We start from the raw sequence: 15,981 nt of genomic DNA on the forward strand, positions 1-15,981 counted from the left end.
TTTCAACAGTGATAGAGATATCAGGTTGGTACCTACTATTGGCCGGTGGAAATATAATTAACTCTGTCTTTGAAATATTCAGTTTGAGGTGGCGAGATGTCATCCAGGATGAAATGGCAGAAAGGCATTTAGTGACACGATCCAGTACAGATAGGGACAAGTCAGGGGAGGATAGGTAGATTTGAGTATCATCTGCGTACAGATGATACTGAAAACCAAAAGAGCTGATTAGTTTACCAAGAGATGAGGTATAGATAGAGAAAAGCAGAGGACCCAAGACTGAGCCTTGCGGTACTCCAACTGAAAGAGGTAGCGAAGAGGAGGTAGATTCAGAGAAGCGAACACTGAAGGAGCAATTAGATAGGTAGGATAGGAACCAAGAAAGGGCTGTGTCTTTAAGACCTAGGGATTGTAGTGTTTGTATGAGAAGAGAGTGGTCTACAGTGTCAAATGCAGCAGATAGATCTAGAAGAATAAATACTGAGTAGTGGCCTTTAGACTTCGTAGTGACCAAATCATTAACCACTTTAGTCAGTGCTGTCTCTGTGGAATGTTGGGAACGGAAGCCTGACTGAAGTGGGTCCAACAAAGTGTATGAGTTAATAAAGTGTGTGAGTCGAGTGTAGGCAAGTCGCTCAAGTAGCTTAGAGAGACAAGGGAGCTGAGAGATGGGGCGGTAGTTTGAGAGAGCATTAGGGTCAGAATTTAGTTTTTTTTAAAATGGGTGTAATCACTGCATGCTTGAAGAGTGAAGAAAAAATACCAGTATAGAGAGAGAGATTTCAGATGTTAGTTAAGGTAGGGATGAGCACTAGATACAGAGCTTTACTTATTTGTGTGGGTAAAGGATCAAGAGGAGAGGTAGTGGAGAAGCAGGATGAGAAGAGTGATGATACTTCATCTTCATTTGTGGGATCAAATGAAGAAAGAGTGCCAGAGGGTTCAGGTAAAGAACGGAGCAGATCACTGGCTGCCGAAGAGCATACCATTTCATCTCGGATCTTATCAATCTTCTCCTTGAAGTAGGAAGCAAGATCCTGTGCCTTGATAGTGGCTGGTGGGGTAGGTGAGGGAGGATTCAGAAGTGATTTAAATGTATTAAAGAGTCGTTTGGGGTTAGAGGCTTGAGCAGAGATAAGAGTTTGGAAATATGTTTGTTTGGCAGTGTCCAGGGCATTTTTATAAGAATGGTAGACAGTCTTATATGTGAGGAAGTCACTTGAAATACGAGATTTACGCCACTGATGTTCAAGTTTTCGTGTGAGTTTTTGTAGTTGTCTTGTTAATTTGGATTGCCATGGTTGACATCTAGGCCTACGTGGAGTGTGATGGGTAGCTGAAGCCACTTCATCAAGGACTAGTTCTAGAGTCTCATTAAGGTGTGATACAGCCATCTCAGGAGAGGTGAATGCAGAAATAGGTGAAAGCAGTTGTTGGAGTGAAGTGGAAAGTTCTTGAGGAAGAATGAAAATCACTGGAAGGGGTTTCTCCTTATAGAAATTCTCCCATGTATCCCTTGGTCTTTTTCCCACATTTGGAATATATTATTAAACCCACTAAAAGTAGGACAATGCTGTAGATATCCTTCTATTTCACTGAAGACACAGATACCATGTTTTTTGTTCACTATACATTGATTTATTATACTGGGCTACCCCCATGAATTTTGGAAAAATGTGTTCTTGAAATAATTGGAATATGTATTGCTAAAGAAACCCAGAACTTAAGTGCAGAAGAGGCTATTAGAAAATACCTCCTGAACTTGATACCATGTAAATATAATGATCTATATGTTCAGACTAATGCTTTTACATTTTTTGTTCTTTTTCATTCCAGTTTTAAGCAATACTTGAGTTATGTGCTTCTTACTGAGACAAAGTGCCTCAATAAATCTCACACTTTCCAGTTCTGTCAATTCAATTAGTGGAAAAAACTCAACAGTATCTTTTAAATTATCACTGCGTGCTCAGTGTCTGCATCAATTAAAAGAACTGTGAATTCAAAGGGTCAGGGTGAATTCAGATATCCACACAAGCTCCGAGTTAATTGGTCATACATGCTTAGCAAGAAAATTTCATTTTGTTGCCTTTACTTAGCCTTGTTTGTGTTGATATTTTTTTTCTTGCATTCAAAGCAATAGCCTGTATATACTGTAATCATCGGCACTTAACATGAAGCAATTGTAACTTCCAGCATATAAATAATATTTAAATGTAGATTATCAACAAAACCAAAGCCTTACATTAAGGCTAATATTCTTGACTAATATTTTAATGCATTTTCAAGATTAACAGTTTTTTATGTGCTACTTTGTCTACCTGGAAAAACCTATTACATGTTCATTTTAATCCAGGTAGACCTAAAGAAACTACTAAAATTAAATGACCAATGGGTATAATAGTTACACAGATGCATTGTATTTATCAGCTTGAACAGTTCTACATAATATTAAAATTAATATATTTATTTACTATGCATAGGTGCTGCAGTGGTCATGAACATGTTCCTCCTTGCTCTGGAGAGACCAGCAGTACCCAAGAGATATATTAAATTGCAGCATACTCTTACCGCTTGTACATGCACCGGTACCCACATGGGGCCTAATTCAGAGTTGATCGCAGCAGCAAATTTGTTAGCAGTTGGGCAAAATCTTGTGCACTGCAGGGGGGTGGGGGGTGCAGGTACAACATGTGCAAAGAGAGTTAGATTTGGGTGGGGTGTGTTCAATCTGAAATCTAAATTAAAGCAGCCAGTATTTACCCTGCACATAAACAAAATAACCCACCCAAATCTAACTCTCTTTGCAAATGTTATATCTGCCACACCTGCAGTGCACATGGTTTTGCCCAACTGCTAACAAATTTGCTGCTGCGATCAACTTTGAATTACCCCCATAGTCTGTAGCACCATCTGGTAATGTACTGTATATGCTCCGCTCAAACTCCACCCCATCATCCAGATACTGAGTGTATGGTATGTACAGAGCCGGCCCTAATCAATATGACGCTCTAGGCAGATTTTGGCTGGTGCCCCCTAGCACCACTGCTAGTTCTGCCTCTGACCCTGCACCCCTTTCCCATCAACATCACCGCTCAGTCATAGCAGTACCCATTTTGGTGCTCCTTCCCCCTATATTTTAAATAGGAATAGTGCGCACATTAGACGTGCAGTCCAAAAAGGTGCGTGTTCTTTTGGGAAGGGGCATGGACAGACAATAGTACCCCCAATTCAAATTACGCCACACAGTAGTGCAACTTTATTCACATTATTTCATGTGATAGTGTCCCTTATTCACGTTACATCACACAGTAGTACCACTTTAACTTATATACATTACTATTCACTGTAGTGCTCCTTATTCACATTACATCACACTGAATTGCACCTTATTTAGATTATACCACACCATAATGCTCTTTATTCACATTAGACCACACAGTAATGCCTTTACTATACATTGCGCCACACAGTAGAGCACCTTATGCACATAATGCCACACATAAGTAATGCCTTTATACACATAATACCACACAGTATTGCCACTTACACATATGACACACATTATTAATGTCCTTCTAAACATAATGCACCTTACACATTATGTCAACCATTATTAATGCCCTTATACACATAATGACACATATAATGCCCCTTACACATATGTCGCACATTATTAATACATTTATTCATGACACACATAATGCTCCTTACACATATGCCAAATACTATTACACAACCAACCCGCCCGCACACAGCACTCACACGGCCACTAACACTGTGACCTCTGCCTCTGTTTGGATACAGATGTGTCCTCATACATCTTGCCTCAATATGCCATGCAGCTCCCATCCATCTCTGCTAACGTTGGGTGCCTTTTTTTGCGAAAAATGGGTCTTATCTTCATTACTATGTGACTAGGACACACAAGCAGCTTCTGCTGATTAAAATTATAAATAGCATGCCTATATTCTGTGTGCGACTGTGGCTGTATCTGCATATGAAATGCTACCTTACAGTGATTTCCAGGAATACACTGTAACATAGCATTTTGTATGAAGATACAGCGGCAATTTCACACAGAATATAGGCATGCCGCATATCATTTTAATCAGCAGACTCTGTTTGTGCCCCTAGGCTATCCAAATGCCCTAGGCATTTGCCTAGTTTCCCTATGCCTAAGGCCGGCTCTGAGTATGTAACTGTGAGTATGGCTGTGCAAACAGATTGCTGCATAATAAACCTATGAAGTACTGGTTGAGGACTGGACTGTCTGGTGTATCCAATGACTCAGCAGCCGCTGGTGTATACTACTCTGCTTATCACCACCAAATGGTACATACATATTTCAATATAAGTTTTGTGTGGACTGTGTAGAGGGGTGTGGAATAGAAGATCTACAATGTCTAGGTCGACTCCATATGGTCTACATGCATAGGTTGACACTGACAAAAGGTCAACATGCATTAGGTCGACACTGACAAAAGGTCGACACAGGAAAAGATCAACATGTACAAAAGGTCGACACATGAAAATGTTGACATGGAAAATGGGTGACACAACTTTTTTTTGTGTTGTCAGAGCACAGGGAACTCCAATTAGTGTACCACATCCCCTTGTATGGCTCGCTTCGCTCAGGTTACTATTCCAAATCGTAGTCCACGTGGATGGTAAAGTATGAAAAAGGTATAAAAAAAATGGGGGGGGGAGTAAAACGCTGCCTCGACCATTTCCGTGTTAACCATTTGAATATGTTGACTTTTCCAGTGTCGACCTTTTGCCAGTGTCGTCCTAATGCAGCTCGACCACATGGGGTCGACCTATTGCTTGTCAACCTAGACATTGTCTATCTAAACCGTGGAACCTGTGTAGAGGAGAGGTAATTTAGTGTAATAGCTTATGGAGGACGGTTTAGGAATTTTACAAGCTTGCCTGAAGAGGGGGGTTTTCACTTAATGCCTGAAGGTTTTAAGGCTAGAACAAAGTCTTGTTGTGCCATGTAGATCATTTCATGGAGTGAGTGCGGCCCAAACTAATACTTTTAACCATGAATTGGTGCGCATAATAAATGTAGATGAGAGAATACAGTTATTTGAAAAAAATAGTATCCCACTATGGCGCTATAAAAGATTATGTTGCTACACCCTTTTTATATAGTCACTTTAGTGTTTCTTACATGGAATTAGAATAAAATGGATATGGGTGTAAATCCAGGATATATATCATGTATGCTGAATGTCCTCAATACTGAAACACAGAAAAATAAAAACATAGGGGGTAATTCTGAGTTGATTGCAGCAGCAAGTTTGTTAGCAATTGGGCAAAACCATGTGCACTTCAGGGGAAGCAGATATAACATGTGCAGAGAGAGTTAGATTTGGGTGTTGTGTGTTCAATCTGAAATCTAAATTGCAGTGTAAAAATAAAGCAGCCAGTATTTACCCTGCACAGAAACAAAATAACCCACCCAAATCTAACTCTCTCTGCACATGTTAAATCTGCCTCCCCTGCAGTGCACATGGTTTTGCCCAACTGATAACAAAAATCCTGCTGCGATCAACTCGGAATTACCCCCATAGTGCAATATTGTCTCAGAAAGATACAATATGTTATTCTTAAATTGCACTCACGTTATTAAAATGAACATGAATGAATCGTCACTGAGGTGTAGCCACCCAGATTATCTTCTATACAACAACTCAAAGGAGTAAAACATAGTGCAACATTGGCTTATAAAAACAAAAAGGATTGATTAAATGCACTCACATCAAGGTAAGATTGAAAAGCATATTTCACCGGTGGCAAAAGCAGTGGTTCCCAATGAATCACAGCACCCTAGAGTATTAGAATTTTTTTCACGTCACCCCTAGGCCAAAAGTTTCTTATTGATTAAATTTAGAAAAAAATATTACATTAAGTAAATTGTGTTATATGTATGTCATCCTTAGGTTAAGTTATGTGGTGAAGGACAAGATTTGTTTAATTTGTCCACATATTTTATTATTAGCAGCCAGCAGCACTGGTTTTGCCTATTACATTAATAATAAATGGTTTGAATTGGTCCTGGACCACCAACCTGAGGCACCCCTGCAAGTTTACCACTGCACCCCAGGGTGACACGGGACACAGTTTGAGAACCACTGCCATAGGGAATTATTCCCTCCACAGATCATCTGCATCCAAGGATTTCAGCAGTCTTCCCTTCACAGATGGTTGTACACACCCCTAGTTCCGAACACCTAGGTGCACCTGGTCATGAGGCAGTTGTCCTACTGTTCTGGATGCAATGTCCAGTGGAAGGGTTTCCCATGCTTAAACGTGTTTTCTGACAAATAGTTTTTTATATTCTAATTCCTTGTAAGAGACACTAAAGTGACTATATAAAAAGGATGTGTCAACATAATCTTTGGTAGTGCTATTGTGGGGTACTCTTTCTTTCAAATAACTGTATTCTGGAGTTTGATTAAGGCTCTGTCTTTGTATCACCACAGGCTGCAATCATTGGTATATGCGCATTTTAGATCATCTCCATTTTGCAATAGAATTACAGTTTTTACAGTGTATTTTGTGAAGTGTGTGTAAAATTATAGATATGTTTCTTACAGTGGATGTATTTGAATACAGTTTGAACAAAGGACAAAGGACAATTTTTAGTCAAGGTTGACACCTAGGCAGCAAGCTTGAGGGGTAGGTATGATTGTTCTGTTTTTAGCATAAATAAAGTATCAGGAAAATACTATTGGCCAGTCAATATTATTAACTGTTAGGGTCTCCTGCCCTGTGCTGCCACGTCGTCATGGCAACCGGGAGACAAGTGCTAGCGGAGTAACCTGAGCGCAGCTGATACTCCGGTTCGGGTCTTTTGCTGTGCAGTGGTTACAGGCTCTGTGCACGGCAGGGGATCCGGTGCTGGTTTTTGTGCTCACAGTCTGTGAGGTCTGAGTGGGGCGTGGACAGCACCTGCTATATAAACCCTCTTCTCAGGTTAAGCAGATGCTGCTGAATCTTTGTTGGTTAGTCAGTTCCTGAAAGTTAGCCAGTACTGTGTAGCTTTGTATTTGTTGTTGCTTACTGCAAATAGGCCTGGGGATTTGGTACTACACTCTGCCAATCCAGACCTAGCAGTAAGACTGGAGTCAGTCGTTTAACTTGCTGGGGTTCTTTTACTACTCTGTGAACTTAGCAAGTTTGCGGCTGTATTCTAAGACTTGCCTGCCTAAATCCTGTCTCACTGTGCAAGGTGTCAGGTGTCAGTTTAGTGGCAGTAAGCTGAACCTGTGCACTGCAAGTGAGAATTAGTATTGTGGAGACTCTCCTTGTGTCTATCATTCCATCTCTGACCAAGGAGTTTACTGCCACACCCGTTGGTAACCCTTTAGGGTTTTGCTGTTGCCCTTAGCAACAGCATTTCGGGTTCTCTACGTATTAAAACACAACATCTTGCTTTTCCCATCTGAGCATTACTAATACTAGGGAGACACCCAGTTCCTTAGCCTCTGGGCTTCTCTGTTCACTCTGTGTGTATTTTGTTACCCTATCACCTTCTGTGTATGTAATGTCATATTCCCCAGTCTGTCTGTGAGTTCATTTGTTTTGCATACCTATCCGTTCAGACACCAGTACATTCCTGCAGGCACTGGTGTGCATAACAGTTCAAACACCAGTACATTCCTGCAGGCACTGGAGTGCATAACAGTTCTGACACCAGTACATTCCTGCAGGCACTGGTGTGCATAACATTAACTTTGAGGTGGCTAAATGCTGGTGTGAATTTAGCCCTTACAGGAAAGTATTCATCCTTAGAAAAGGTCTGTCCTGGCTCTGGCAATAAATCTGTAAAATGGAAAACTAATAGGGCAAGCATACAGTTATAGGACCCTATTCAGTATCAGTAGCAGATTCTGCTAAACATGAGCATCTACTATTGCCTGTAATCGCATGCTGAGGGCCGCCCAGTACAGGTCAAGGCCGCCCGGCATGCCAAGTCCCGCCCAGTGTATGCAGCCATACCGCCGCCATCTTTTTCATCGAAACGTCCGCCTGTGATGTCACGTGACCACCCTGTAAACGCTCCAAACCCACCCCCGTTTTTGCGACCACAAGTCGTTACTGAGCATCAAGCACATGTGCAACTCAGTGTCCTTATTATTAGCAATTTTTCCTTACTTGCTGGACCATAGTGTATCGTAAACCAGTGATTGTAATAGATATCGGTTAATATTATATTAAAATACTTCAGCTCAAACTATTTTTTTTTAAATTAAATATACATTATAGTAGATTTCATTACATTTATTTTAATACAATTAATGTATTCCGTATATTTAAGTGATATATAAATGAGGAATATAACTATAAAGATCATCTTTGAAATATGTAGCCCTTCCTCAGATTTTATCTGAATCAGAGGAGTGTTCACAACTGTAATAAAGGATGTAAAGTGCATTGAATCCTTCATTTTAATTGGCTGATTGAGACCGGATGTTTAATTTGAGAATTCCCTACCCTAGTGGTTAAAGTGAGCTGGAATTTTTTGAGACTGAACCAGTTCCGCCTCCTCTGGCCCACCTAACCCAGAATGTTAGCAGGGCAAAGCACCCGCTGAGATTTTGGGGAACATGTACTAAGCAGTGATAAAAGTGGAGAAGTGAGCCAGTGTAGAAGTTAACCATGGCAACCAATCAGCATTGATGTAATATTTATAATTTGCATACTATAAAAATATAAATAGCAGCTGATTGGTTGCCTTGGGCAACTTCTCTACTCGCTCACTTCTCCACTTTTATCACTGCTTAGTATATGTCTCCCCAGCGAGTGCCCGGCTCCTTACCCACAGCAGCAGCCAGAGGTAGGAGTTCACTCCTATGTTCCGGCTTCTTGCTCCCACAGTGCACAATGTCTCTCCCATAGTTCTGAGAAGCGGGCAGCCAGATGGACAGCAGTAGTTGGATGCAGGAGTGCAGCTTAAGGTAAGTATTGTGTTTTGGGTCTTTTTGTGTAAGGGGCACTACTATTGGGGGCATTACTACTGGGGGCGCTACTACAGGGGGCATTACCACTGGGGGCACTACTACTGGAGGTAATACTATAGGGGGCATTACTACTGGGGGCAGTACTATAGGGGGCATTACTACTGGGGGTACTACTACAGGGGGCATTACCACTGAGGCTCTACTACAGGAGGCATTTTAACTGGGGGCACTACTAATGAGGGCATTGCATAGGGGGCACTGCATTAAGGGCACCACTCCTGGGGCACTGTATAAGGGGCACCACTACTATGGGCTCTGCATAAGGAGCACTACAACTGTGGGTATTGCATAAGGGGTACTACCACTACAGTGGGCATTGCATATGGGGCACTACCACTTCAGTGTGCATTGCTTAAAGGGCACTACTGCTGTGGGCACTGTATAAGGGGCACTACTGCTGTGGGCATTATGTGTATTAAGGCCACTACTAATGTGGGCATTGTGTATAAGGGACACTAATGTGGGCATTGTGTACAAGGGGCACTACTGTGTGTCATAACATGAAAAAGGGACACTACTATGTGGTGTAATGTGAATCAGGGACACTATGTGTGGTGTACTGTGAATTAGATTGTGCTAGTGTTTTGCATAATTTGAATTGGGGATACTATTGTGTGACCAAACCCCTTTATTTTTAAGACCATGTGCCCATTCTTTGAGACCATGCACCTTTTGCGGCACGAGCCTGCGCTGCGCTCCCCCTTTTATTGAATGACCATGGGGGGTTGAGTTCTACCACTTTTCTAGGACCCCTTTAAGCACTGCCCTGACCAACGAAACACACTCTTACATAGCACAGCTGCTATTTGGCTTGGGAACATTGCTTGCACCATTAGACTTCTGAACAACATTATGCTGTCTCAGAGCAGCTCTCCTAAGATGCTGGGTCCTCATATGGTGTTTATAGACAACCAAAACACCCTCTTTAGCTCAACTAGGGCAGTGATGGGGAACATTTGGTACTCCAGCTGTTGTTGAACTACACATACCAGCATGCCCTGCTACAGTTTTGCTATTTGGTAATGCTAAACCTGTAGCAGGACATGCTGGGATGTATAGTTCAACAACAGCTGGAGGAAATGCTTTTTTAAGCTGCAATACAATTTTTTTATGGTTTTCCAAATTTCATTGTCAAACAGACAAATCAGTCATAAAACAAACTTTGAAAGATTTGCATAAAACTGCAAGTTTTGTATTATGCAAAAACCACAAAGAGGGGAAATGACTAGTTTGATAAAAAAAAATTAAACAGTTGGTATGCCAAGTGGGAAAAGTGAATAAACCAAGATTTAGGTCAACAAATATTGAATGTTCTCTTGCATTTCATGACATTTTAGTAATAACCTCAAAATACCTAGTCAGATAAAGCTATTGCAGTTTGTTCTTGCTAATGCTTTTATTGCTTATTCTTTCTTGTCATAACAGTCAGAGCCACTGAGAAGAAAACATATATTCACAGTATGGCAAATCCAATTCTGAATTGCTTAGCTCACTAAGATGGAGTGAAAGTGTCAACATGACAAGAAAATAGAAGAGGAGACCTGGAGGACAGATTGAATCTATTCTGTGTTTGTTATTATGGTGAACAGTGCCACACTGAGGAACTCTGTATGCTGATCTGTAACTTTTGTCAGTTTTGCATCATTTTAGATGACCTTAATACAGCAACAGTTACTGTACTTATAAATAAGATACTTACATTATTTGAATAGATATCAGTATAGTCCAGTGGCGGTTTTTACCTATGCAACCCCCCAGGTAAAACCTGCCTCCCAGCTCAGTGTCAGTGAAGCCAAATGCAGTCCAGTCCTATTGGAAGTCCTACCTGCCAGTCACAGACAGTTCAGGCACTCCCATTGGGAGGTGTTTCCTCCCTCCGGGACTGCTAGACCAGGCTGCAATAGGCAGAGAGCTAGCTACCTATAGGAAGCCAGCTCCATTCCTCATCAGCCCTAGCTGGCCCATAGAAAAAATTGTGCAAATGTCTTAAACAAAGATTTTGGGGGTTATTCAGGTCTGGTCGCTGCTACTTTATGCGCACAGTACCGTGTTCGGTACGGGTGCGGTTCATCAAATCGACAGTGTCTAGGTCGACAATGTTTAGGTCGACCACTATAGGTCGACAGTCACTAGGTCGACATGGATGGAAGGTCGGCAGGGTTTCTAGGTCGACATGTGCTAGGTCGACAGGTCTAAAGGTCGACATGAGGATTTTATTATTTTTTTGTGTCGTTTTCTTCGTAGAGTGACCGGGATCCCAAATTAGTGCACCGCGTTCCCTCGCATGGCTCGCTTCGCTCGCCATGCTTCGGGCATGGTGCCTTCGCTCCGCTGCCGCTTCGCTCGGCACACTTTACCGTTCCAATCGTAGTCCACGTGGATCGTTAAGTATGAAAAAATTCAAAAAAAGAAAAAAATGTGAAAAACTCATGTCGACCTTTAGACCTGTCGACCTAGCACATGTCGACCTAGAAACCCTGTCGACCTTCCATACATGTTGACCTAGTGACTGTCGACCTATAGTGGTCGACCTAAACATTGTCGACCTAGACACTGTCGATCTTCAGACCGGATCCCGTTCGGTACTGTGCGCATGCGCAGGACCAGTTCTGCACGTGCTTGAATGGGTCCTGCCACATTGGAAAAGCAGGACTGCAGCAGACTGTTATTGATTGACAGTCTGTTGTCGCTTAGGGATCAGGGAGGGGGGCGGCGTCAGGCTCCATCAGGGTCAGACTGGCCAACAGGGGAACAGGGGAAGCCACCGGTGGGCCCTACTGCCTGTGGGCCCTTCTCCTCCACTAGGGATCAAGTTCCAGACTATCCTAGTGCACTGGATTTATGCATTATACATATGTTACATTATACTTCACAATAATTTGGTTTATTATATACTTACCAAGGGGCACAGAACATGTAATGGTTAGTCAAACCTCTGTGGTGGCTGGCCACGCCCCCACTGGAACCTGGCTACACCTTTAAGCATGGGCCCCTATAGCAGCATTCCCCCGGTGGGCCCTTCATGCCCCAGTCCGACACTGGGCTCCATTACCTAAAACAAAGGTGTGACGCCGCTGTTTAGGGGGAGGGAATAGGCCAGGGATCCCTATCGTAGGATGGAGATTTCCTGGCCTCTGCTACGGGTGACTTGCATGTCCCTTTGGGTTCCGCAAGCAGCCCAATGGCCTCTTAGTGATCTGATGCTGCATCCTAACATGCAGGTCGGGTCATTACTGGAGCAGGAGATGTCTGCTTGTAATAAACGCCTCCTGCTGCATTACCATACAGCCCTATCACTGCTGCTTCTAAGTAAGCAGCAGTGATAGCAACTCCAATCGCGTATGAAAGTATGAGAAAGTCTGTAATAAATGGGAGAAGAATTATCAATTTATACTTCACTCCTCAGCATATAGCAAAGTTATTACAGGTGCGTCGCAGGTGTGTTATCGTATTAATGGCTTGAAACGCTTCTGGAACAGTCAGACACAGCCAACCTCCTGATCCCCATAGAAGAATTAAAACACTGAGCCATTTCCAGCGCAGTATGTATACGGGGGTCACAGAGGGTCAAGCTGGCTGCACACTACTCAGCTGATTGGGAGCGTTTATCCTGATTATCCGAGAGATAGCAAAGGTGTGTAGCCAGGATAGCAAACTAAAATCTTCACAGATGCAGTATGTGAAGGCCTTTCAAAGATTTGGAGGTGATAAATATGTGCAATTATTAATACATGTGAGGTTCCCTTTCATAGGTATTCAATAAAACAATACATAAACCCCAAAACAAATCCTAAAAATCAATAAATACAATTTGTTAGTGTGGTCTACCAAAAAATTATCTTCAAATAATTGTTAAAATAATTGAATCTGGTTCAAACAATCAAACCCAGTGATACTTGGGTACATTTACATGTCTCTTCCAGTAATTCATGTCATGGATAGTCATATCATTAATTACTGTACTCACTACGTGTTACATATATTTCCTGCATGTTTGACCAAGAAGAAGCTGCAAGAGCTGTAATGATCGGAATTGCATGTTCATAACATAGTATTGTATACATCATTATCATTCACTATTCTTACACGTAATGTTCCCATGTATGGCTGTGCTTATTACTTTGAGGTCCTGAACCAGACAGTATCAGCAAATTACAGAAGCAAACCCCTTTTTTTATTCATCTGGGGCTGTAGGCTTCATTTTCCTTTTGTGTCATATTATTTCTATTCAGAGCACTGTTCTGATTGTTGCATCCTCTATTTGCAAATACCATTTTCGAATGTAATAGCTTATTGACTTTGTACAAGTAGCTGAAATGATTTTTCTCCCATTGCGTATACGATTTGTGAGCATTACGCATTTTCATTATTTGCTTTCAGGTAATTGTTTTTCCATACTTCTGGAACCTTTAAATACATCCTTCTATTTTTTTTTTTTTTTTGTTTGGTAAGATAGGGAGTAGCTGGGATTTCTTTCCAATCTGTTTGCACTAATTTGATAATCAGAGCCATAACTACGTGTGTGCCAGGTGTGCCTGGCACACAGCGCAGTAGCCCTGAGAGCGCAACTGCCAGCATTCCAAGTCAGCAGCTTGTAATGAGTCATATTGACTCATTACAAGCCGCCTGTGTTGTGTGCGCCAGAGGAGGAGAGGAGCAGGTGCAGGGTGCAGGGGAGGAGGAGGAGGGAGGGGGACTCCGGAGCAGCAGCAGCGCTATGTAATTGGTAACGGCACAGCTGCGGCTGTCCCTCTCCTCTCTCCGAGGGGCCTGACTGCCTGAGCCAGCAGAGAAATGGTAAGTATCAACTATTCTGTCTGTCTGTCTATCTATCTATCCTGCCGTAATGTGTAAAAAGGGGGATGCTGTCTGCCGTAATGTGCAAAAGGGGGACTCTGTCTGCCGTAATGTGTAAAAAGGGACGCTGTCTGCCGTACTGTGTAAAAAGGGGACACTGTCTGCCGTAATGTGTAAAAAGGGGATGCTGTCTGCCGTAATGTGTCAAAATGGGGACGCTGTCTGCCGTAATGTGTAAAAAGGGGGACTGACTGCAGTAATGTGTAAAAAGGGGGTGCTGTCTGTCATAATGTGTAAAAAATGGACACAGTCTGCCATAATGTGTAAAAAGGGGGACTTCCTGCCATAATGTGTAAAAAGGGGGACTGGCTGCCATAATGTGCAAAAAGGGGACGCTGTCTGCCATAATGTGTAAAAGGTGGACTCGGTCTGCCATAATGTGTAAAAAAGGGGCGCTGTCTGCTGTAATGTGTAAAAAGGGGACGCTGTCTGCCATAATGTGTAAAAAGGGGGACTGGCTGCCGTATTGTGTAATAAGGGGTCTGTCTGCCGTAATGTGTAAAAGGGGCTCTACCTGGTGTAGTGGCACTACTGTGCGTGCAATTTGAATAATGGAGACTACTGTGCAAAGTAATATGAATTGGTATTATTTTGTGGCCACACTCCTTCCCCAGGAATCCACGCCCCTATATTTTTTGCTCACACCTACGGCATGCACTGACCCTATTTTACATAAGGGAGGCGCCAATGCCGTTTATTGTACACAGCGCTAAAATGTCTAGTTAGGCACTGTTGATAATACAGATGACACCATAGTCTTAATAATGAACATCAAAAATATATGAAAATTTACAGTAAGTGCATGTACTGTAGACACTCAAGAAGTCTTGAGAATAAATGATTTGTATAGAGTGCTTCTGGAAAGTATTTACAGCGCTTCACTTTTCACACATTTTGTTATGTTAAGCTTTATTCCAAAATGGAATAAATATATTTTTTCCCTCAAAATTCTACACACAATACACCATAATGACAACGTGAAAAAAAGGTTTTTTGAGATCTTTGCAAATTTATTACAAATAAAAAACTAAGAAATCACATGTACATACTGAAAGTATTCACAGCCTTTGCTCAGTACTTTGATGATGCACCTTTGGCAGCAATTACAGCCTCAAGTCTTTTTGACTATGATGCCACAAGACTGGCACATCTATCTTAGGGAAGTTACGACCATTCCTCTTTGCAGCACCTCTCGAGCTCCATCAGGTTGGATGGGAAGCGTTGTTGCACGGCCATTTTTGGAGCTCTCCAGAGATGTTCAATAGGATTCAAGTCTGGGCTCTGGCTGGGCCACACAAGGACATTCACAGAGTTGTCCTGAAGCCACTCCTTTGATATCTTGGCTGTGTGCTTAGGGTCATTGTCCTGCTGAAAGATGAACCGTCGCCCCAGTCTAAGGTCAAGAGCGCTCAGGAGCAGGTTTTCATCCAGGATGTCTCTGTCATTGCTGTATTCATCTTTCCCTTTATCCTGATTAGTCTACCAGTTCCTGCTGCTGGAAAATATCCCCACAGCATGATGCTGCCACCACCATGTTTCACTGTGGGGATGGTATTGGCTGGGTGATGAACGGTGCCTGGTTTCCTCCAAACATGACACCCGGCTTTCACACCAAAGAGTTAAATCTTTGTCTCATCAGACCAGTGAATTTTGCTTCTCATGGTCTGATAGTCCTTCAGGTGCATTTTGGCAAACTCCAGGTGGGCTGCAATGTGCCTTTTTCTAAGGAGTGGCTTCCGTCAGGCCACTCTACCATACAGGCCTGATTGGTGGATTACTGCAGAGTCAACTCCCTGACTAGGGCCCATCTCCCTTGATCACTCAGTTTAGATGGCCGGCCAGCTCTAGGATGATTCCTGCTGGTTCCGAACTTCTTCCATTTATGGATGATTGAGGCCACTGTGCTCATTGGGACCTTCAAAGCAGCAGATATTTTTCTGTACCCTTCCACAGATTTGTGCCTCAAGACAATCCTGTCTCGGAGGTCTGCAGACAATTTCTTTGACTTCATACTTGGTTTGTGCTCAGACATGCACTATCAAGTGCGGGCCCTTATAGAGACAGGTGTGTGCCTTTCCAAATCATGTCCAATCAA

Source organism: Pseudophryne corroboree, chromosome 2 (assembly GCF_028390025.1).
Source record: "Pseudophryne corroboree isolate aPseCor3 chromosome 2, aPseCor3.hap2, whole genome shotgun sequence".
Taxonomy (NCBI): Eukaryota; Metazoa; Chordata; class Amphibia; order Anura; family Myobatrachidae; genus Pseudophryne; species Pseudophryne corroboree.